This window comes from Lactuca serriola, chromosome 3, assembly GCF_051521515.1.
Source record: "Lactuca serriola cultivar US96UC23 chromosome 3, Lser_US96UC23_V15, whole genome shotgun sequence".
NCBI classification, from domain to species: domain Eukaryota; kingdom Viridiplantae; phylum Streptophyta; class Magnoliopsida; order Asterales; family Asteraceae; genus Lactuca; species Lactuca serriola.
This window is the reverse complement of record NC_136410.1, coordinates 121,150,694-121,176,349: the sequence shown is the minus strand read 5'-3', so window position 1 is coordinate 121,176,349 and position 25,656 is coordinate 121,150,694.

Sequence of the window (25,656 nt, the reverse complement as noted above, 5' to 3'; positions counted from 1 at the left end):
TTCGATGTACCATATACATGGACCATAAGAGCTTGAAGTATTTGATGGATCAGTCCAACCTAAATATGCGGTAGAGGAGATGGTTGGATGTGGTAAAGGATTATGATTGTGAGATCCTGTACTACCCTGGCAAGGCTAACGTGGTAGTCGATGCCCTGAGCCGTAGGGTGGAGACTGCCCCGATACGAGACGTTTGTATGAGGTTGATGGTGAGGACTCTAGTGTTGGATACCATTCATAGGGCCCAGGTAGAGGCTGTGAGACCGGAGAACCGCAAGAGAGAGCTGGTGATCGGGCAGATATCTGAGTTCGTTACTGATAGCCGAGGGCTTATGACCTTTCAGGGTCGGATTTGGGTGTCGTTCGAGGGCGGGGCACGTACCATTCTGATGGAGGAGGCGCATAGATCGAGGTTCTCGATCCATCCCGGGGCCACTAAGATTTTTTTGGATCTGAAAAGAGACTACTGGTAGCCCTGTATGAAGAGGGATGTTACATGGTTTGTTGAGAGGTTCTTGACCTGTCGCAAGGTTAAGGCATAGCACCAGCGTCCGCATGGAAAGTTGCAGCCACTTGAGATTCCCCAGTGGAAGTGGGAACTGATTTCCATGGATTTTATCACCAAATTGTCGAGGACCGCGAGGGGTGTCGATGCAATTTGAGTGGTCGTCGATCGGCTGACAAAGACTGCTCACTTTCTTGCTATCAGTGAGAGCTCTTCCGCTGAGAGGCTGGCAGAGTTGTATATGAGAGAGTTGGTATCGTGGCACGGAGTACCAATCTCGATTGTGTCGGATCGAGATGTACGTTTCACTTCTAGGTTCTGGAAGAAGTTCCATGAGGAGTTGGGTACGAGGCAGCATTTCAGTACCGCTTACCACCCATAGACGGACGGACAGAGTGAACGAACGATTCAGACACTCGAGGACATGCTTCGACCATGTGTGTTGGACTTCGGAGGAATTTGGGACACATATTTTCCATTGGCCGAGTTTTTCTAAAACAACAGCTACCATTCGAGTATTGGTATGCCTCCCTTCCAGCTGTTGTATGGGAGGAGGTGTCGGACTCCCATCTGCTGGGGAGAGGTAGGGTAGCGAGTGATGGGCAAGACTAAGATTCACGATACCTTCCACGTGTCTCAGTTGAGGAAGTGTATTGCCGACGAGACAACTGTTGTATTGCTAGAGGACATTCTGGTGGAAACGACCTTGAATTATGTTGAGAGGCCAATCACGATTGTCGATCGAAAGATCAAGGTTATGAGGAACAAGGAGGTGCCCCTGGTTCAGGTCCAGTGACAACATCTGATAGGGTAAGAGCTGACTTAGGAGCCGGAGTCAGAGATGCGGGAGCAACATTCGGAGTTGTTTGCGGCATGAGACTTCAAGTATGAAGTCTGTTTCTAGTGGGGGAGAATTGTAAAATCTTGAGATTCAGGTGTATCCGTTTAAACCTTCCTTCTTTCTAAGTTGTCTTGTTTTGCCCTTAAAAGTTGACCATGTCAAATGAGTACGCTGGGCATACTAAAGACAACGTTGGGCGTACTCATGGGCGTGTTTTGGTCGCGGACTCCACCCCGTATGCTGGGCGTACCTTAGGCTACATTAGGCGCAGCGGGTCCAGACTCAAAACCCTAAATGAGACTTGAGCCCTATATAAAGAAAGATATGGCTTTATCCTCAACCACCATTTTAGAGAGTGAAACCCTAAAAGAGAGCCAACCTTGGTTCTAAGCTTGTGTGTGAGTGCTCTTGAGCTAAAAGTGCCTTTGTGTGTTAGTGAAGAAGAAGAGGAGGTTCTTGTGAAGGCTAGAAGTTGGAGTGCAAGCTTGGATCTGAGTTATATAGAGGGAAGAGCTTCACTTGGAGGTAAAAGGCTCAGAGCTTTCCTTGTTATTGTTAATTTGAGTTTCATGGACCACTTTTTAGGGTTTTTGGTCCTAAGGTGGAGACTTTATGAGCAAAAGGTCTCCCTAAGCTTAGATCTACTATATTTCAGAGTATTATGAGTTGAGGGTTCATAAAAATCCAATCTTGGACCTGAATATTAAGCCATGCATGAGATCTAGGTTTTATGAGATAAGAGGAAAGGTGTTAGAGTGATTAGTGACCTTTACAACCATGCAAAGGCTTAAAGGTTTCAGCTTTATGAATTAAGTGACCTTAGAGAAGTCAGATCTGAAGTTTGGGTATATTTCTTAACCATTTAAGACCCAAAATCAAAGGAGTATGAAACTGGGAGTTACGCGGGGCGTAATCCCAGCACGCGCAACGTAGGGGGTCGCGTTCCCCTATTCTGTGAAGTCGTCGGGTAAAATGGTCTTTTACCCTTCTGAGAGAACTTAGAGAGGGATTAGTCTATCCTTTGAAAGTGGTATTAATTAGAGTAATTTTTCCATATGATTAGGCGGAGGCTAGACCAGTATTACCGAGTTCGAGATTTACCGAGTTACCCGAGGTGAGTCTTCTCACTATACTTTATCTAGAGTGGTAATTAGAGTTATGTGACAGAGTAGGTTGCATGCTATTATATGATGTGATATCTATGTGATTATGTGCTATGTGTGATTTAGAGTTTACAGAGTTATGACCGAAAGGTCCACATAGTTAGGACCAGAGGGTCCACAAAGTTATGGCACTGGAGGGTCCTACTGAGACACTTTGACCAGAGGGTTATATAGAGTTATAGCCTCGAGTGGCTAATATGTGTTGTATGTGGTATTTCGGGGAACTCACTAAGCATTTCTGCTTACGGTGTTATATGTTTGTGGTTTAGGTACTATTGATGATCACAGGAAGGCGCCGACATGATCCATACACACAGTCAGAGGATTCTATTTGTGATCTTGGGATATGTTTTATTTTGATGAGAATTGTTGAACATGAGATTTGAGAATGTTAAATGATATTTATGTTATTCGAAAAATTAAAAATTGTTTTGAAAATTTATGTTGTTACAAATAACAAGGCTGAATACGAGCCACTAATCATGGGATTGTATTTGGGCAAGGATCTTCATGTATTCGTCGATTCTTTATTAATAATTAGCCATTTTAATGGATCCTATGTTGTAAGAGGAGAAAGACTAAAAATAAACCTCAGAATTCTTAAAAATTTAGCCTCTGATTCGAAGCATTCAACCTAAACCAACTTCCTAGAGAAGACAATGTTGAAGCACATGCTTTAGACAATCTAGGATCTTCTCATAGGATCCCACCAGAAATCAAGATCGCGATAATCTACATGTTGATCCCAGCAATCGAGGATCCTGATAAAAAACTGAAGGATCCCAATGAGCATGAGGAAACAACCAACGTCGCTACAATCAAAGACCCTGGTTCTCAACTTCCTCATCAAAGATCCTTCCCGAACTCAAGATCCTGGACACAACCCATTGTAGAATATCTCCAAAATGTTATTATCTCGAAGGAAGAAAAAAGCGACAAGGAATTCACAATGAGGGTCTCACATTTTGTGATAATCCAAGATAAGTTATACAGGAAATCCATGGCAGGTACATACCTTATGGGGGCAGATCCTTATCCTCCAAGGTGTTGAGGAAGAGACATTGTTGGCCAACAATGAAGAAGGATGCTTTCCTACATGCATAATGATGTGATGCATATCAAAGACATAGCAACATCTTACACCAAACGGCGGAACCTTTACATTCCATCATCTCCCCTTAGCCATTCATGAAGTGGGGGATGGATATAGTAGGAAAATTACCTATGGCACCAGGAGGAAAAGTCTTCATGCTTGTAATGACTGACTACTTCTCAAAATGGATAGAGGCTAAATCCTTTGCTCAAATACGAGAAAAGGATGTGGTCTCGTTTATTAAACGTAATATCCTGACTAGGTTCAGGATCCCTACAGAGATCATATGTGATAATGGTTCCCAATTCATAAGCAAAAGGACTAGAGACTTTTGCACTAGTTGGGGGGATTAAAATTTCCACTCATGTTCACCCTCAAGCTAATGGTAAATCTCAATCCAATAATAACATCATAGTAAAAAATCTAAAGAAAATGTTGTATGAGAAGAAAGGAATATAGGCAAAGGATCTTCCTCTCATCCTATGGGAAGATAGGACCAATTCGAAGGCAGCCACTAGTCAAACTCCATACTCCTTGGTGTTTGGGATGAAAGTTGTGATCCAAAATGAGGTGGTAATCCGAACATCAAGATATCAACTGCAAGATTAAGAGAAAAATGATAGGATCCTATGATCTGGACACTATTAATGAACTCAGGGATCTTGCCAAGATCCACATTGATGCTCATCAATATAGGATCATCAAAGCATATAATAAGAACATCAATGTCAAAAGATTCTAGGTAGGTGACTTGGTACTTAGGAAAACGTTCCAAAATACCAAGGATCCTAGTGCAGGTAAATTGGCACCAAAGTGGGAAGGACCTTATCTTATTGATTCAAAAGCAGGAAAGGAGGCATATCGGCTAACCACCCTTGATGGCAATATCCTGCCAAGATCCTGGAATGCCATCCACCTTAAAACACAATTCATGTAAGTTATGACGATTATTTTCAAACAAACTCAAGGTACACTATCTCTACCCTCTACTCTTATCTGATTATTTTTATTATTATGAAAGCCGATATTGACTTAAGCATCGGATGAGCGTTAGCCAAGATAACACCCACCCCAAGCTAACATTTGATTTGCGTAGGAAATCAAAGATCCTAACATTCAATGATCCTAAGAGGTAGGGATCCTGACATTTGATGATCCTGAAATTCGAGGATTCTAGGATTTAGGAATCCTAATAGTTACATAGTCTTGATGATTACAATAGGTAGTTATCCAAATAACTATGAATAGAGACCGGTCATCTCTCCTATGGCTAAGGGTAGTTAATCCCCTCTAAAGTTTAAAGAGTTAACTACCTATTTCATACGAGTTAAGGTTTCTACATCTCGCTTGTATGCATGCAAACTTATTGTGGGATGTGAATAAGGGGATCATTTCATGCTTCACTGACTTGACAACCCTCTTATTTTTGAACACAAGTTAAGATCCTAAAGTTTGAATCTAAGGTTAATAACATTGACATATTATCTTAAGTTGGGATCTTCCCTAGAAAACACATAAGCCTTATAACATTGACATGTTATCTCAAGTTGGGATCTTCCCCATAAAATTCCTAAGGTTTATAATATTGACATGTTATCTCAAGTTGGGATTCTTCCTAGTAATTAACTAAGGTTTGTAACATTAATATGTTACCCTGAATTGGGATTTTCCCCAGTGATTTGCTAAAAGTTATGGCATTAGCATATTGTCTAAAAGTCGGGTAACCCCCGGAAAATATGCAAGACTTGTAACATTACAATGTTACAAAAACAAGATTCTTATCAATTGTTATCCAATTCAAAATTATTTCCAAGTGAATCCTAAAGAGAGATCCTCCACAAAGTTCACTAAGTTATGGGTAATCAAGAATCCTTCCCGATGAACTTCTAAAGCAAGGATCCTTCCATACGGAAGCTTCAGGATCGTACGAAACTAAGGGAATCATAACTTCAGTCGAAAGATAAATAAGTTCTATCAATACTTTAACGTTATTTTTCAAAAGGATTATTACCCTAAAAAAGATCTTGATTATTTTAAAATCCCACTTTGATGGCTAATCGTTTCAGGGTAATCGGACCTAGATAATTTTGAACTTTTCAGGATCCTAACTATGTAAGGATCCTCAAAAATCCAATAATCATATCAAGTAAATTAGCCATGCATGCAGAGAAATATAAAACTACCATAACATAAAGGAGGTTGTCCAACAACCCTACAAAAGAAAGAGTGAAATATTGTTTGATAGGCCCAAATTTGTTCAAATTGTTTTTAACTGAATCAATATGAAGCTGTAGATTGATCACTACCACCCGAAGCCACCTTCGTCTTCTCTCCTCCCTTTGGCTGTGATGTAGGATCCTGATTAACACCATCAAGATTGCCAGTCAATTTCCTCAGAGCCTCACGTCATACTGCTATATTCAAGGATTTCGCATTCTCAAGATCCTCCGGAAGCTTATTTTTTGCCTCCCAGACAGCAACATCAACACGCATCTTCACTTAATCAATCACATCATCCATCTCACCCACATTCTCCTTTTCCTTTTTAGCTTTATCTCTGGACAACTTCTCCAATCTCTACAAGAGCTCCTTATGGAGACCCTCTTGTTCCCTCAAAGCATTCTCTATTTGAGCGAGCTTGGTTTGGGATCCTCATCAAAGGGAGAGACATGATGAACAACCTAAAAAGAACAATGGTAAATAGATAATAAAACTTAATAGGGATGAGAACAGGAGTACTCACGGATTAGGAGAAGGAAATCAGCTTCTTTAACGCCTCTTCTATTCCAAGATTCTCAAGATCCCAGGCATCAAAATGGTTTCCTCTTGCGAGATGCCGAGGTCTTCACAGTAGGATCAATCTGATTCTTCTTAGGAGGAAAAGAAGGAAGGACCTTTTCCTTCTTCACCATGAGCAAACCAATAGACATGTCGTCTTCAAGTTAAGTCAAGGAGAATCGAGCACTAGAACGAATGTTTTTGGATCCTATACAATAAGAAGGATCCCCATATAATTAGGATCCTAATGATAAAATGGATAAAAACACTGAGAGGGTTCCTCACTAGTGATCGTCGAAGTTGTTGTAGATGAACCTTCTTGAAGACTAACATGCTCAAGCTTGAATAAACTGATGTCTGTATGTAAAGTAAAAAAACGCCTCACCTTATCCTCAGTAGCAGGGAAAGCTTCACCAAACTTGTAACCTGCATCAAAATGAACAAAATAAGAATCATAAATCGTTGGATCCTCAAGATCAACAAATAAGATCCTACCTTTTTCAACCCAAGCTTTGGGAAAGAGATCTCCATCATCGATATAATCTCACCTCACAAAAAAGAGCTTTTCCTTCCATGTGTTGTGTTTGGTTTTCAAGACAAGAGGGGATTTATAGGTTTTAACCCTAAATAGAAAGCGAGAACTCCTAAAAGTAGAGAGATCATAAATGGAAGCTAACTCAGTAAGACCAATCTCTAAATTTTGGGGATGATTCACTCGCTCAATCCAGTACAAAATCCTCCAAATAATAGGCATTTCTTGAACATACGAAAGCTTGGTGGCTTAAAAGAAATCAGAAATGATACCCGAAAAATGATATTTGAAGCCTAAAGAAAAGGGATATTTAGGAAAACAAATCCATGAAGGAGAAATGAAATCAGACTAAATACATAGGTCAAAGGACCTGAAGATTGCATCAGAGGAAAAAGCTCCGTTGGCCATAAGTGATTGCATGTCCTAGTCATTGAAGGAACATACCTTATCATGGGCCACAATCCTCTAATCGATAAAGTCATTCTCCGGGGAGCAGTAATGCTGGCACGAGAGCAGACCATCTTCTTGCCCATGATCGGAGAAGAAGGGCACAAAGGAAAAACAAAGGGAAGAAATTAAATGCGAAGGTAGCCGGAGATGTGTTAGGAAAGGTAAAAGGAGTAAAGATGATACCCTATTTAACCCAATGGAAGAAGAGAGAGGGTACGATTTAACCGCATGATGATTAAACTTGGGCAGATAAACCATATGCGATTAGGGTTTAAAATTCAATTTTTTATCCCTTCATTGATTATTTTTAAATTATACTGTTATATATGGGAAAACTAACCTCGATATTTCACAGGTATAATTTGGGGGCAGGATCCTTGAATCATATTCAGGATCCTCAAATACTACTGAAGCCTCGGGATCCTTAAACATATCCCCAGATCATGACTATTACCACTAATATTTCTAACATTTGTAACGATAATATTCTCTTTATTTTTCTCACATGTGCAGAACGGGTCAACACAAAACTCATTCTCAACGTAGAGTCATCTGAACCAGGCAACAAACCCGGAATACCAAGTCAAATAACATTAATAAGCTGATTCCGGAGGATCCCAAAATTATCGGATTTGTTGTTATTAGCATTAATTAGACTATAAATAACACATGTAACTAGCACACTACAAACACATTTAGCTCATCTATGATACTTGTACTCACGTTTACACATTCATCTCTATAAATCGACTTTTGATATCAAATAAAACATCAAGGCATGTGATAATTATTACCTCCTAAGGTTTTATGCCGGATATCCTATCAAGGATCAATGACTTTCCTTATAACTCACTTGTGTCACTTTGATCATTATTTCATACTTGCTTTACTACGAACATCACAACCTCTCATACAATTTAGTTGGATTCTACTTAATTGATTTTTAACCAAAAAAGTTTCTATCAACCAAAATAATTATTTTCAAATTTAAAAATCAATATTGGAACAATGTTCTAAAACAAGATTTGTCAGAATGCTCAATAAGTTTACCATTGAATTCGTGTCTCCGTCTTCCAGGTTATTTAAATTTAAAAGCATTTATTTTATCACTTAACAAATTTGGAAGATTGTTCTTTTTTCTGGTAAGTTGGGGTAAATTACTATTTTTATGACCTTTGTTCAGAAATATTTGGAATATTTATTATCTTAGGAATAAATTATAGCTTGGTTGATTATCAACTTTGGTCCAACTTTTGTAATGTCGACAGATTAAGTCCCTTTTTTATGAAGAAAATAAATCATTGGTTCCCGATCTATATAAAAGGATGGATATTAGGTAGTTTTAATGTGATTCTCACATTTGGTTACAATTTCAATATATTTAAGGGTAGCTTTTATGTAATTCAATATATGATTAATATATGTAAGTGGTGATCAAAAGCTTATGAGTGAAATGTATTAGGGACGTACACATAAATATTATTCAAATTTCTTGACTAAGATAATAGAGATCCATGAAGCTGTTAGCCTACAGGCTAATTACACACGACATGTTGTTTGCAATGCCTCAATGTCAACATATAACTTCGGAACTAAGAATGCAGAAAGTTAGTGTAAACAAATGGCTTTTGTAGAATCAAGATTTTTGGCCATTATTACCCATTATTTGGCCACAATGTGGAATATTAAAAAGGAAAAAAAAAAATAATAGGTAAAATTTGGTTGAATCTAGACAGATGGTAGAGGAGATACCAATAGTAACAAAGATTTAGGACTTGCATATACTTCTTAGTTTGTTGGCAACTTGAGTATAAATATGCCAGCTTAATCTTTTTCACAAGTTACCATCGTCTAAAAGTAGTTATTTTTTTTCCTACATCTTTGATGAAATTGCTTTTAAAAAATCATTGGAAGTAGTAGTTTTATATTTTTTTGGATTTGTGATATGTACACATTATTTATATTAATAATTTAATATGGTTTTTATGATTTTTTTTTAAAACGACTAACACACACCCATCTAATACTATTGATAAACCTAATCATTTTGTCCATTAGATACACTTTTCCAACACACAAAAATAATTAAAGAAAATACAACAATCACATAATAAAATTTTACATAAAAAAACATTTTTATTTATAACAAAGTTTCTTAACATAATACATTCCCAGATAATGGATTATTGTACACCAAAAAACAAGCAATGAGTTTCTGTATATTCTTCAATAATCCTTCGTATTAAATATTAGTTTACAACACACTTTCATATGTGGATTCTCAAAACAAGAGATAGAAAAACATTAACCAAGAATGATATCTAGAGCTCTCCAAATTCTACATATACTAAATCCTTTAGATAGGACTATTTGGTGCAAAAGTAACAGTTCTACTGCTTAGATTTGCGATGAATATTGGTAATAAGATTTTTGAGGACCTTCAACCCCTATTGTATATCACAATTCACGAGCCTAATTAAGACACCATGTCATAGACATGAAAACTTATTCGTTGGCTTCGTTTATCTTGTTTTGATAATCTATTCAACACATGCATCCGATTTTTTTTTTTCTTGCCGAAAGACAATATTAGTTAAAGTCATAAGAGAATTTTGAAAATTGTTCATGATTTATTTTGTTAGTTTTTAGATTCTCAAAGATATAAGCTTCATGATTTTTGAACAGGTTCATGATTTTCGATGGAATAATAAAGTATCTATGTTTGATGGACTAATAAAGTACATATGTTTGTTTCTGCAAAAAAAAAAATTAAATACGGAATTTCTAAGATGTTTGAAGATATGTGGTCTTATTTCTTTAACATGTTCTTCAGAATTTTCGTAAAGTAATATTTGAACTCATGAAAAATATGGTGAAAAGCACACACACTATATATAAAGGGACCACTTCGAAAAATTCTATTATAAAAACATGTGCTTCGAAAAAAAAATTGAATTTATAGGATATAAAAGGTATAGTACATATTCGAAAATATAGATTTTTAAAGATATGTCATGATATTTTCCAAAGAAATGGATAGGTTAATTCATTTGTAGTTGATGATATCAATATCTCAGTAAAATGTCATTCTAATACAATTAAGGATTTCAAAATCACTATTTGACTTTTTTATTTTTCTTTTTATTATTATTATTTTTTAATTCGATTTAAGCATTTTACTTTTTTTGCAGTTGGCAAACACTTAATTAATATTTCTTGTTGTTAACCAAAATTTTTGGTTACCATTTTTTGCAATTTATGCATTTTATTTTCTCGGGTTGCCATTTTATTATATAATTACTTATGGGAAAGTCTAATGAAAACCTAAATATTATTAAGAGTTGGGTTAAAAGTATTAACTTGAAGAGAATGGGTTTTGATCATATCCATTGATTCATTACTAAGGATAAAGGGTATGATGATAGTAAAAATATGTCATTTAGACGTCACATTATCTTTTATTTATATTTTTTATCAATTTACCTAGGAACCAGAGTGTGGTAAATGGTTTTACCTATAATTTTTTTTATTTTAATCTTTTTAATAAAAACCATATTAAAATTAAAAATAACGTAAAAGCTACGCATACAAGAGAAGGAAACCTTTGGAATTCCAGGTTGGTTATTGTGTTCTATTGAAGGTCTCACCCTGAAAGGGCTTGATACGCTTCGGAAAGCGTGGAAAGCTAAATCCAAGATACATAGGGCCTTTCGAGATGCTCGCTAGAATCGGCCCTATAGCTTACAAACTCAAACTACCTCACAAACTTAGTAACATACACCTTACTTTCCACGTTTCAAACTTGAAAAAGTGTCTATCCGATGAGACTCTTGTTATCCCACTCGACGAGATAGAGATCAACGAGAGCCTCAACTTCGTGGAAGAACCAGTAGAGATCATGGACCGAGAGGTCAAGCAAACGAAGCAAAGCCGTATCCCGATAGTGAAGGTTTGCTAGAATGCCAAGTGGGGACCTGAATTCACTTGGGAGCGCGAGGATCAAATGAAACTTAAATATCCTCATCTTTTTACATAGTTATTTGTATTTGCTTAAACTCTAATTTCAGGACGAAATTCTCTCTAACGGAGGGATGATGTGACAACCCGAAATTTCTATCTTGTAAAGCCAATCAATTCAATCAAAAGTCAGACTTGTTTCTGCTATCTTTTTAGCATTGTTAAGGGTCTGTTTGAGTGTTCTAAGTCTAGTACATTCAAGGATTAGGTGTTAGGAAGTATCTACTAAAGTTCATTGTGTTGCATTCAACCCGGAAACTCCATCACAAGGAGTTTACGGCCGCAAACTAGAGTTTACGGCCGTAAACTCTTGTTAGTCGTGAACTATGCACCTTAAGTATGATTTTCCTTCATTTTTCTTCACTTCTCACATCTTCAATTCAACAACACTCATTTCTCTATAAAGTATCATCAAGAACACTTTCATTTCTCATCAAAGTTGTAAGTGATTCTTTCATTATTAGTTGATATCCTTCTTCATCTAGTAAAACCCTATGATTTCATCTGTGAATTTATCTCTTTTTGAGGTTAGATCTTCAAATCATCAAGAACACCAAGAACACACACTAGTCCTTTCCATATACTTGTTATCCATTAGAAGCACATGACTAGCATCCAAGAATCAACCATTTTAGCATGAACATCAAGAGATTACGGCCGTAAACTCCTCATATGGTCGTAAACCCTTAAGGTTATGGCCGTGAACACCCCTTGGCCGTAAACACACCCTAACATGATTGTACTCTCATATGTGATTGTAACACTTCATTCCAAGTGTTTACTAGTCCCTAAGGTTGTTCCCTAACATGATTAGTTGTTATATAAACTAATTATATACATATATGTGTCATTATATGCTTAGTAGGACCCATTTGTGCTCGAGACTTCACTTGACACTTAGCATCCTATATCGATCTTTCATTCAAATCACTCACTACAGGTGAGAGGTGAGTTCATACCCCTAAACTTATCTTTAAAATGATTTTAAATTCTTTTATGGGGGGGGGGGAATGCAAGTAGAAAACACTATAGTTCTAGCATTAATCACATGTGATTTATAACTATCAAACAAGAGGATTTCTTATACTTCAAAACTATGTTATCAAACAAATTGTTTCAAATCATTTTATAAACTGACTTCAAGTCATCAAAAACCATTCAAATGGTTAAAACTCTTTATCGTTTTACAAAACTCTTTTAAACTTATATATTGTCAAAATCATGTATATATAGATATAGTTATATAAATAAGATTGAAAGGGCTTAGGACTAATAACTCGCTTTATTTCCTCTTAATGTGAGCCACTACTTCATTGAATGGCAATAGACTGTTGTGTCGCATTTTGTAACCAGAGTCTCCTAGAGGGAGAGCGTGAATTTATGTATAGATCTATATGGGATTGACCATCCTACACCTTGCTGCTAGCTACAGTGGGACCTGCAGGTCTACAGGTGACGAATGTCATACCATTTCGACGTCTTTGATCGTTGTGTTTTACTAGTCAATCAAGTATGGTCATAGTCTCATTACATTTTAGCTTAATTAAACAATTGGTTTAAGGTAGGTAGTACACTGGTAGTTACTATACATACAATACTACAGTACATCTTCATTTTCGCATTACATTCATATAGTGATCTTCTCACATAAACGGTAATGTAAACTATTTTCTGGTAATGATAATCATACTTGGGGAAAACACTCACTTTTACAACAGAACAAACATACATAACAGTCAAGTCTTGGTTGAAGACTACATTTCATTATAAGTAGAAAATATAGGATATTCTAGGAGCTACAAACAATTACATCAAACACTTTAATCAAACTTATACAAACATTGACACTAAAATAATTATGAACTCACCAGCGTAAATGCTGATCTACTCTTTCAAAATAACTTGTATTCTCAGGTCACCAGTAGACAGGTATACTGGACCAGGTTTTTGAGAAGATAGAGCACATTCGAGACTCGTCTTTTATTTTGATTCATATTTTGGTGTCTTTCAAACTAAACACATAACACATTTGTATTAAATTATATTATTAATGTAATGGATGTTGTTGTTGCTTGTTTACTATTATGCATTGTTACGATACTGTACATGACGTCCTCCGCCCTCAAATGTTTCCTCCGTTCTGGTTTAGGGGTGCGACATGAACCAAAGAAGTGGAACCTCTTTATAGATGGAGCTTCTTGTTAGGAAATCAGACGATACTTGTCAAGACTCTGCATAAATCTGATGCCACTTACCAAGTACCAATGATCCATGTTAGGAAGTAATGCGGATAACAAGTGACACTATAATCACACAAAGACACAGTATTTAGATGGTTCGGTCAAAGCGACCTACATACACATGTAGGAGGGGATTATTCTTTATTTCATAGTTCTCAAATAGAGGTAACAAGTACATTTCACCAAAGATTCATTCTACCCCCTAAGGATTACAAGATACAAGACACCAGGTGATAAACCAGGCATCCTTATTTATGGTTGATGGATCAGACCTAAAACCCTAATGGGCCCAGCCCATTGATGCATAGGCCCATGAAAGGTGTCAGCCAATCACAATTTGTTATGCAACATCTTTTGGAACATTCTTCCATGTCATATTCTAGAAAACGTGGATCAACATGGCACAACAAAGGAATCGAGATGGTGCATCATGTACTGAGATGGTCCATGATGGCTTAACATCTCCTCTATGGCCCAACATCTCACGAAGACGTCATGTCTTCTCCTCCCTGGCGCAACTCCACTCCTTGATGGTGCAACATCGACCTATTGGCTTAATTTCACTCCCTCATGGTGCAACATCCATTCCTTTGGCGCAACTCCTTTCCTCTTGGCCCGACACCTTCACAAATGGCGCAAGATATAACCCCATGGCGCAACATCATCTATGATAGGCACAACATCCATCTTCATGATGTGACATGTTGTTCCATGTTGCTCCAAGTTGCTCCAAACCACTCCAAGACATTCTAAGTTGCTCCAAACCACCTTTTGGAATATCTATTCCATTCTCACTTGATCCATTGCTTTGTCTGATGATCCGTTCCTTTCTCATAAGATCCGTTCCTTGGTCACAACCTCCATGAACCCCAAGTTCTCCATTATGATCTAAATGCACCAAATTCTCCATAAGCATGATCTAAATGCTCAATTAACATTTAACAATCTCCACCTTGATTTGATCATCCTATGAACTGTTGGCTTTTTTGCACTATAACATCTCTATGGTGCACATACAACCCTAATGCTTTGGATCTAAGTCTTCTCTAGTTATACATGCAATTTTCTTTTTCTAAAGCATGAAGCCTAACTAGCATACAACATTGATAATTAAAACATAAAAACAAGTAAGATGATTACCTCTTTGTTGTAGCTTGATGAACTTGACCTTACAAGAGCTTAGCACCTCAAATATGATGCCTCAAATGTGTCACAAACGGCAATAACAATGGATGACAATGAGAGAGAGCTTGGAGGCACCAAAATTGGCTATACTCTTCTTATAATACTCTTGTGTACGATTTTCGGGCTTAGGGGTTACATATATAGTGTAGAATTCCAAGGGTTACTTGTAAACCCTAATCCATTCACTTTGGATTTTGTTCCAATAATTCATTTGGAGTAACACTTCATGAAATTTCATATAATCTTAGCCCATCACTAAGCAATCGTGGATCATTAGCCCAAACTATATGTATCACTGATTTACATAATCAGTCGTTGTTAATTTAATTAGTGTCTTTTGATCACTAAATTAATTGCAAACTTAATTCTTAATCAATACCAATTAAATACTATGATTTCTCAATTAATATATTATACATATAATATATTAATAAATCACAAATAACCTCTTTCTCAAATATCCATCCTATCAAATTGCTCCGGTGAAGGTAACCCAAATGGACCATGCTACTATCGGGTCAAGTACATACCAATTATAGTTATGGGCTTAGAAACCTAATCAAATAGTCTCCCACTTAGATAAGTCTAGTAACTATAACTGTCAATGCAACTTCAAAATCCGATTAGCAATCGTAGCTCTCGAAAGCCACTGTCAACTCTTATCAATAATGCGTCCTTTAGATAAGGGATCATACAATCCTCTGTTCTTCAAGATATCGTGTGGAAAAATACATTGAACATAGTCATACTTATTGTATAGCAGTTTGTTTCCCGATTTCTGATTTTTTCGACGTAGAACTTAATTGAACACATCAATTGAGTCCTGACCGGGCCCGTCACATAAGTCAAAACAAAATCATCGAGGGGCCCAATATATCGCTTTTAATCCTCTTAAGATAAAAGGAATAGATAAATTTTGACTTCTATTGATGAGTTTTTGTACTATCATTTCACAACCAACTCGTAATCAACAACTCATATATCTTGGTTTGAAGAGTATACAATATTATCGCCTGACAATCACTCGTGATAAATTCCATGAAGTAATTCATGTGAGCATGGGTTTAATCCAATACTCAAATCTTATTTCAGGAGCACTCATTAACGTTGTAGCAAACTTTGCTATGTCTAAAAACTTTAGACAATCTACAATCCGATTCATGACAGTCTAATTTTTTAACCTACTTCAAAAGTATGATCGACTGCGGATAGTTCGAATAATCAAATTATTCTGGAAGTCCAAACATGCAAAAAGTGAAACATAAAATAAACAATTAACAAAAGACAGTAAAATTTACTTATAAATGAAACCGTTATTATTTAATAATCAAATGTCAATTACATTTATTTATTAAAAGTTTCTAACTGCCAATCTAATTACTAAATCTAATATCATCTCTTAGGCCAATGCTCTTAGCATGCTACAAATGCTTAACCCTACTCAGTCCCTTTGTAAGGGGATCTGTTGCCTTATCCTCTAACGATACCCTCTTCACTACAAGGAGTCCCTCTTTTACTCGATGTCTTATGAAGTGATATTTTCTGTCGATGTGCCTGGATCTGCCACGATCCCTTGGTTCCTTGGTTAAGGCGACCACACCCTCATTGTCACAAAAAATCTCCATAGAATCCTTTACAGCTGGTACAACTCCAAGGTCTCCGGTGAAGTTCTTTAGCCGTGTTGCCTCCTTATACATTTTGCTTCCTGCTATGTACTCTGATTCGCACGTTGAATCAGCTACAGACTCCTATTTGGAACTTTTCCATGTTACTGCTCCTCCATTCATGGTTAATACCCAACCTGACTGAGAGCGGAAATTATCTTGGTCGGTCTAAAAGCTGGCGTCACTATACCCCGTCACTCTTAAGTCATCACTCCCACCGAGGGTAAGGACCCAGTCCTTAGTCCTCCGTAGGTACTTAAGAATGTTCTTTACTGCTATCCAATGAGTTCTACCAGGATTCCCTTGATATCGACTAACCATGCTGAAAGCAAAAAGCCACATCAGGGCTAGTACATGTCATAGCATACATGATGAGCCAATTGTAGAAGCTTATGGTACTCGAATCGTTTCCTATGAGTAGTATGTCATCCATATACAATACCAGAAAGCTAACTATACTCCCACTAGCTTTGACATATACGCAGGACTCATTCTCATTTCTCGAAAAAACAAACTCTTTGACTTTCTCATCGAAGCAAAGATTCCATCTGCGAGATGCTTTCTTAAATCCGTAAACGGATTTCTAAATCTTACACAATCTATTAGGGTACTTCTCATCTACAAAACCCTCTGGCTGACAGATGTAAATATCCTAGCCAATTTCCCATTAAGGAAAGCGATTTTGACATCCATATTCCATATTTCATAATCATGAAACGCAGCTATGAATAGCATAACCCTTATGGATTTAATCTTCACTACTGGTGAGAAGGTCTCGCCATAGTCAACTCCAGGAGTTTGAGTAAATCCCTTTGCAACCAATAGCGTGTTATATGTGTGTACTTTCCCATCCACGGTGATGTTCTTCTTGAAGGTCCATTTGTACCCGACTGTCTTACGACCTGGTACATTGTCAACCATGTTCCAAACTTGATTGTCATACATGGACTGAATCTCGTTTTCCATCCCCTCTTTCCACTTTGCGGACTCTTGGCCCGCCATGGCTTCCTTGTAGTTGTTCGGTTCATTCAAATTTATCAATGTACTATCACTGATAAATGTGTCACCTGCAGTTGTTATATGAAAACCATAAAACATAGGTGGAGCAGTAACTGTACTGGAACGTCTCAAAGGTATTGAATCGTCAACTGGTTCAACAGAAGTCTCATCCTCAGGTTGAGTGCTAGTGTTAGAAGTTCCTTCATCGCTTAACTCTTGAAGCTCTTCATGTTCAATTTGCCTCCCACTTTCCTCTTGGCATATAAGCTCTCTCTCACGAAAGACTCCTCTCTTCACAACGAAGACAACATTGTCACTCGGTCTGTAGAAGAGATATCCAGAGGACTTTTGTGGATAGACGATTAAAATACAACGCTCACTACAAGGTTCGATCTTGTCGTGCGTCTCTCGTCTTACGAAAGCATCGCAACCCTAAAACTTGATATGTGCTAACGAGGGAACCTTCCATGTCCATATTTCGTTAGGTGTTTTAGCAACCTTCTTATTTGGGACTAGATTAAGTATATGGGCGGAAGTCTCTAAGGCACACCCCTAGAATGAGATAGGTAACGAAGCTCGACTCATCATGGAACGAACCATGTCCAACAAGGTTCGATTGCGCCTCCCAGCCACACCATTAAGCTGCGGTGTCATAGGTGGCATCAATTATGAAACAACTACACATTCTTCAAGATAGTCGTAGAACTTAATACTAAGATACTCACCACTTCGATCGGATCGGAACATCTTTATCTTCCAGCCCAATTGATTCTCCACTTCTTGATTAAACTCTTTGAACTTTTCAAAGGTTTCCGACTTGTGCTTGATTAAGTAGATATATCCATATATGTTATAATCGTCAGTAAAGGTTACATAAAAGCAGTTAGCATCCCTTGTGGCGGATCTGAAGGGTCCACACATATCGGTGTGTATGAGATCCAACAAATCCTCACCTCTTTCACAAGTACCAGTGAAAGGTGACTTGTTCATCTTTCCAAGCAAAGAAGATTCACATGTATCATCCGACTTTAAGTCAAATAACTCTAACACTCCATCCTTTTGTAGTTAGACTATGCGCTTCTTATTGACATGTCCAATACAACAATGCCACAAGCATGCCTTGTCCAAACCATTGGACGAATCAATATACAATACATTATTTCCTAAGTTGTCTACAACCATTACATATATACCATTACAAGGCAGTGCTTAAAAATAAAAGTTACCATTATAAATTTTCACTGTTAAATGAAAATCTAAAACCTTGTTTATACAAACCATGAAAATAAATAATGTTTCTCGCCATATTTGGCGAGTAGAAACAATTAATCAACTTTAAACCTAACCTAATTTTAAGCATTAAAGAATAACATCCAATCTTGATGACAGGGGACACTTTCCTTTATCTTCCCATCCTTAATGTCCTGCAAGTATTTAGAGCAACTTCATTTCTAATGCCTTTTTTCATGACAATGGAAGCACTCTGCTTCCTTTGGATTGGATCAGGGAGTAGCATAACCACCTTTGGACACACTAGAAGAGGGTCCATAATGAGACTTTCCCTTATGATTCTTTGAGGAAGATTTCCTATTCTTTCCATTCCCATGTCCAACTGCCAGGACTGAGGCAGCATCAATAGGACTGGGTACAACAGAGTTTCCTTTTAAACTACTTTCATTCGTTTTTAGTAGGCCTTGAAGCTTGTTTAGAGTGACTTCCTCCTTGTTCATATGATAAGTCCTTTTCAACTGATCATTACAAGGAGGTAAAGAGTGTAGGATAATGTCAATAGCCAACTCTTCGTCGAAATTGACATTTAACTTTAGCAAGTGGTCCACATATGTTTGCATCTTTTGCAAGTGGGCCATGATGGACTCTCCATCCTTAATTTTTGTTGTTATCATGGAGGCAATGATTTCATACCTTTCTTTTCAAGCACTCTGATGGTACATTTCCATCATGTCTTGGTGCATCTCGAAATGCCAGAAGTGCTCGTAGGACTTCTGAAGCTGAAAAGTCATAGTGGCTAGCATGATGCACGACATCTTTTTCGCATCCTTCTCATTTTTCCTAAAGTAACTAAGATTGGGAATTTAGAAAACATTTACTTACTTTTATAATTATCATTATACTTTTTAACGAGAATTAATGTCCTATCCTACCCGTTCGGGTAACGACCCTCCACCAGTCAAGGAATCGGTGGGTGGGAGTGGACTCCCCTTATAGATCAGCTTCGTGAATGAGGCCTACTAACAGTAAGTCTGACTACATATATATATATATATATATATATATATATATATATATATATATATATATATATATATAAGTTATTAATATTATAATAGTATAAGGGTTGAATTTCAAACTTTTAGAACTCTAAGGTTTAGAATTTAAGTAATTCAAAATCAAAACCTTTTAATCAAATTTCAAATTCCAAGACATGAGGGCAAGTTTTGAAACTTTTCAAAATCTGTTAGATTAAATTTGAGAACAATTTTATTAATCATATAATTTATATATATCACAAAATTTAACTTAATCTAATCTCATATAGAAAGATAATTCACATCAAATTCTACAAAAAATTAATTTATCACATAAACAAGTAATTATCTCAAAATTTAACAATTATCCTTCAATTGGATGAGGATAATCATTACCTTATCATAAAAAGGATTTTTATCATTCAAAACAGTTTGTGGTAATGATCCTAATCCAATTCTGGCAAAAAAAAAAACACGAAAACTTGCAAACAGATGATCCAACTCGTCAAGTCAGACAACGGACTTGTCGAGTTGGGTCGACGAGTCGATTCCCTTCATAGGAAATGTTGAGTCCATTAGTCAGAGAGCATATTTGAATTTGCTTCAACTTTGAACAACTAACCAATGCATCAATATAATAGAAAACACCCTAGGCTCTAATAGCATTGATGGGCCTTTTGAGCAGTATAACATCCCTATGGTGCACATACAACCCTAATGCTTTGGATCTAAGTTTTCTCTAGTTATACATGCAATTTTCTTTGTCCAAAGCATGAAGCCTAACTAGCATACAACATTGATAATTAAAACATAAAAACAAGTAAGATGATTACCTCTTTGTTGTAGCTTGAAGAAATTGGCCATACAAGAGCTTAACACCTCAAATGTGATCCCTCAAATGTATCACAAACACCAAGAACAATGGAGGACAATGAGATAGAGTTAGGAGGCACCAAAATCAGCTATACTTCTCTTAGTATAATCTTGTGTACCATTTTAGGGCTTAGGGGTTACATATATAGTGTAGAATTCCATGGCTAACTTGTAAACCCTAATCCTTTCACTTAGGCTGTTGATCCAATTATTCATTTGGACTAACACTTCATGAACTTTCACATAATATGATTTCTCAATTAATATATTATACTTATAATATATTAATAAATCACAAATAATCTCTTTCTCAAATATCCATCCTATCAAATTGCTCCGGTGAAGGCAACCCAAATGGACCACGCTACTATTGGGTCAATTACATCCCAGTGATAGTTCTGGGCTTAGACACCTAATCCAACATGAACTCCACCTTGAACAAGAACTTCCTCTCCCATCCTTACATTTTCCTTGAAGGGAGCTACCTCCTACAAACATCAACTATGTCTATGAAAAGCTTGAACTTCTCCGTGGGCAATGTCCTTGTCACCATGTCTTCTGGATTCTCCCTAGCACCAGACTTTTGAGTGCATAACTTGTCAAAGAACATGATTGGTTTCCCCACCTTCAAAACAAGACTCTAAACAAGACCAACCACCAATGATCTTCTTATCTTCAGATCACTTTCATGGTCCAAGTCTATCAATCTAACCATGTCCATATGTCGCGCATTTGCACCACACACTAGACAAATATCAAGCGTTCCCTTTAAGTGTCGCAAGATCCAATTGACCACTTCCCAATTAGCTTTCCCCTGATTGCCTCGATCCATGAAAGAAGTACCAACATGTTTGGACTGATCACAATAGAACGAACGAAACACTTTCTCAATGTAGTGATAAATGTACAACCATCATGCTCTTCTACCACCCCGAATCTACATCCTTGTTATCTTCTTTTCAGCTCCTAAATCGTTCATCACAAGCTCATTCTCCAGAAGCTTGTTCAAGTTGTCTTTCCTAGCATCAACATCACCAGACACTTCTTCCCTAGGTTGATCAAAGGATTCCTCATTCCTATGTTGATCCATGCCACCCTTTTGTTGCACATTTATCACAAAACTATGTGGTGTGTTTGATTCAAACTCCACCTTTTGGCTAGCACCCTGATCGTTCCCCGAACACTTGTACCACTTCCTCTCTGGTTACACGTAGTAGATTCAAAGTTCACATCCATGCTAATAACAAATTTTGGAGACTTTCCTTTTTTTGTACACCACTGATGATTACCGTTCCCTCCAGATGCATATCCTATAAATATGCACTTCATTTCCCTTGGCACCAGTTTACCATCATTCACACGGGCGTAAGCAGCGCATCCAAACATTCATAAACCATAATTCTCAGAGAGTTTCCCAGACCATACCTTTTGAGTAGTCTTAAAATCAATTGTAATTCGTAGAGATTTATTCACCAGATAGCAAGCAGTGTTGACTGCTTCCGCACAGAATTGCTCCGATAAATAAATTGATAATCGCATGCACTGAATATGCTCCACCAGTGTTTCATTCATCCCCGGGCCGGTCCAAACGTATATAGGTCCCGGGGCAAAAAGAAAAAAAGAGTCGCATAAAGAAAAATATAATAAAGATTAAAAAAAATATAATTTATTCTTCACTACGCGTTCAATTAACAATAACAAGTAAGATAAATTGTTTATCTTTTGAGCTAGTTTGATTCTGAACAAACTTTAGGCCCTAAAAATCATTTAGGTGATAATTTTTTTATATATACACAGTACGTAACCCAAAAATTTTGGGCCTCCTGGAGACGTGGGCTTTGGGTGGTCGCCCGGGTTGCCCACCGTCTGGACCGACCCTAGTTCATTTATTCTGGCACTCCACTTTTTTGTGGTGTTCACCATACAATGTGATGCCTCACTATACTTTCTGTTATGCAGAAGTTGTGAAACAAAGCCTTGCAGAACTCCAACTCATTTTCCATTATAAGTGACTTAACATGGTTCCCGATCTATTTCTGAACCATCATCTTCCACTCATTGAACCTCCCAAACACTTCATCTTGGTACTTTATCTTCAGAAAGTACACCCACATCTTCCTTAAGTAATCATTGATAAAAGTCACAAAGTATTGGCATCCACCATGAGACTTCACATGAGAGGGGCCCCATAGATCTGAGTAAAGACACTCGAGAATCTCCATGCTTGAGTGTTGAAGTGAACTGAACTTCACCCTGCTTTGTATCTCTTGAACACAATCTTAACCAGGTTTTTCATTTCTAGTTGCATCTCCACCAAAAAAAACCTTTCTTGCTCACATGCCCTAACTTATGTTGCCCAACTTTCTTTAGTCTTCATACTAATCGAAGGATAGGGATACAGTCACCGTTCTCCCCACCGTATAACCATCCAAAATATAAATCCCATGAAGATTCATCCTTCCTTTTATAACTATAAGAGCACCCTTGGATACTTTTAACCAGTCAGCATCTCCAAAATACTTCAATCCATTCTTTGCCAAAGTGCCAAAAGAAATCAAATTCTTTTGAATCTCCAAGACGAAACAGCAATCCAGTTTCTTGACTATACTATCGTGCATATTGATCTATATTATGCCACTGCCCTTCATACTACTCACCCAATCATCAACAATCTTGACTGTTCCATTCCACTCTTTGATGGAGTCGAACCAATCATGAGTGCATGTCATATGATAGGATGATCCACATTCCAAGACCTAAGAATCAGCAGAACTATATGTACTTAATGTCAAAACTTCACCATCATCCCGTTCATCAGAATTTCCTTGAACCACAACAACACTGTTGTTCCTTGGTCCAACTCCATTATTCCATTTATTTAGCAATGGACAATCTCTCTGAAGTGCCCCGTTTCCTTGCAGTTATAACATTTAATGTTACATTTAGATTTGGTACTTGACTTCCCTTTGTTACCTCCACCTCTATCCGATGTTGTTCCTCTTCCTACGAACAAATCGGACCTGGAAACTTCTTCTCCAACTGGAACTTTTCTTTTCAGTTCCTTGGACATCAAAGAATCATTCACATCGTTCATAATGATCATTTTCCTACCATACAACATGGTATCAACGAATTTCTCATAAGAATTCGACAAAGAATATAAGAGGATAAGTGCTTGATCTTTACATTCACACCTTGTATGTAAATTATGATCCTATTGAAGTTAGTCAGATAATCCTTCGCTTGAGTACTTTCCAAAATCCTAAGAGTATACAAACATTGCTTCTAATACAGCCTGTTCTTTAGAGAATCGTTCGGATACTTGTCATACAATTTCTCCTAAAGCCCATCAAAACTTGTTTGATCCACGACCTCTCTCAGTAGTTCATGTGTCAAACTCAACAGACTAGCTTTATGCGCTCTTGCCAGAATATCCACCTTCCTTTCAGCTGCCATATCCCTTGGCAGTTTTGCTTCTCCTTCTAGTGCCATTACACATCCTTGTTGAACCAGAAGAGGCTTCATCTCCACCTTCCATAAAGTGAAATCATTTGAACCATTGAACTTATCCAAATAGAACATGTGATATGCCATACTCAATCAACATAAGACCAACCGCAACTCTGATACCACTTGTTAGGAAATCAAACGATACTTTTCAAGAATCGGAACAAATCAGTGCCACTTGCCAAGTTTTGATGATCCATGTTAGGAAGTAATACGAATAATAAGAAAAAATGTAAGCACACAATGAAACAATATTTACGTGGTTCGATCAAGTTGACCAACCACAACAAGCAGGAGGGGAGTATTCTTTATTTCAGAGTTATCAAATAGAGGTTACAAGTACAATTCACCAGAGATTCGTTCTACGTCTTAAGGATTACAAGATACAAGACACCAAATGACCTAGCATACATCCTTATTTGTTGTTGAGGAATCATACCTAAAACCCAAATGGGCCAAGCCTATTGGCCCATAGGCATATGAAAGGTGTCAAAAAATCACAATCTGCCATGAAGCCTCTTTTGGAACATTCTTCCATGTCATACAAATCATGAGTATTAGCAATGCACATGATAGACCACCTTGACCATAATGGAGCATCATGATGCACAGGTGGTGCATCATGAACACTAATGAGCCAACATCCATCATGGTAGCACAGCATGGTGTATTTCTTGATTGTGATCGTCATCTAGGAAACCTTCGATGAACATGGCACAACAAAGGAACCGATATGATGCATCATGTACCAAGATGGTCCATGATGGCACAACATCTCATGAGGATGACACAACTTCTCCTCAAGATGGCACAACTTTTCATCCTTGGCCCAACTCAATCCTTGATGGAACAACATCAACCTCTTGGCATGACTTCACTCCCTCATGGTGTAACATCCATTCCCTTTTGCACAAATCCGTTCCTATTGGTCCACCACCTTCACGATGGCGCAAGGTATAACCCCACGACACAACATCCTCTATGATTGGTGTAACATCCATCTTCATGGCGCAAACATATTGCTCCATGTTGCTCCAAGTTGCTCCAATCCACTCCAAGTTTCTCCAAGCCACTGTAAGTTGCTCCAAACCACCTTTTTGAAGATCCAATCCTTTCTCACTTGATCCGTTACTTTGTCTGATGATCCATTCCTTTCTTAGAACATCCATCCGTTTTTCACATGCTCTATAAACCCCAAGGGCTTCATTGTGATCTAAGTGCTCCAAATGCTCCATGAGCATGACTCAAATGCTCAAGTTACATTTAAAAATTCTAATTCTAAGGGATTAGGTCTTGGGGTTGTGCTAGAATCACCACAAGGGGACATTATACCCCACACAGTGAGTTGTGATTTTCTAGCAACCAACAATGTGGCAAAATATAAAGCACTAATCTTGGGTTTACCAATCACTCGATCGCTTAATATCTTGGGATCAAAAAGCTTCAGGTACATACAAATTCATCATTATTTAGTAACCAATTTAATGGAAAATATGTAGTAAAAAATGAAAAATTGGCTTTATACTTGAGGATAGTTAACAA